The sequence below is a fragment of the Sinocyclocheilus rhinocerous genome, unplaced genomic scaffold, assembly GCF_001515625.1.
Source record: "Sinocyclocheilus rhinocerous isolate Xijiao unplaced genomic scaffold, SAMN03320098_v1.1 scaffold1733, whole genome shotgun sequence".
NCBI classification, from domain to species: Eukaryota; Metazoa; Chordata; class Actinopteri; order Cypriniformes; family Cyprinidae; genus Sinocyclocheilus; species Sinocyclocheilus rhinocerous.
This window is the reverse complement of record NW_015640388.1, coordinates 752,711-753,047: the sequence shown is the minus strand read 5'-3', so window position 1 is coordinate 753,047 and position 337 is coordinate 752,711. Positions and strand designations below refer to the sequence as shown.

Sequence of the window (337 nt, the reverse complement as noted above, 5' to 3'; positions counted from 1 at the left end):
GAAAATTAATGGTTTCCACAAAAATATTAAGCAGCACAACCGTTTTCAACTGATAATTATAATAAATATTTCTTAACCCCTTAACTGTCAAAGATCAGAGACGGCCCCAGATTATTGTTGTTTCACTTTAACAGCACGTTAAAACATCACACTCTTACTTGATCTGGACAAACTGTACATCAGTAGAAAGATTAAAGACTCTAGCTTCTATATTTGACCACTGTTTTGATAAAACATTGTTGCAGTGACAGTAATTTATGTCAGGAGTGCAAAATAATAAATCCGTATGTGTCATATTTGGAATAGGAATTCCCCACGCATTCATATTCAGTCACGT

At 33.8% G+C, this 337-nt stretch overlaps 1 protein-coding gene across 2 annotated transcripts in view; it reads left to right on the top strand.

Moving 5' to 3' along the window:
- The window catches only part of LOC107752642 (tyrosine-protein kinase RYK-like), a 57,853-nt gene that overhangs the window by 29,628 nt on the left and 27,888 nt on the right, over positions 1 to 337 (top strand). The window lies entirely within an intron of this gene.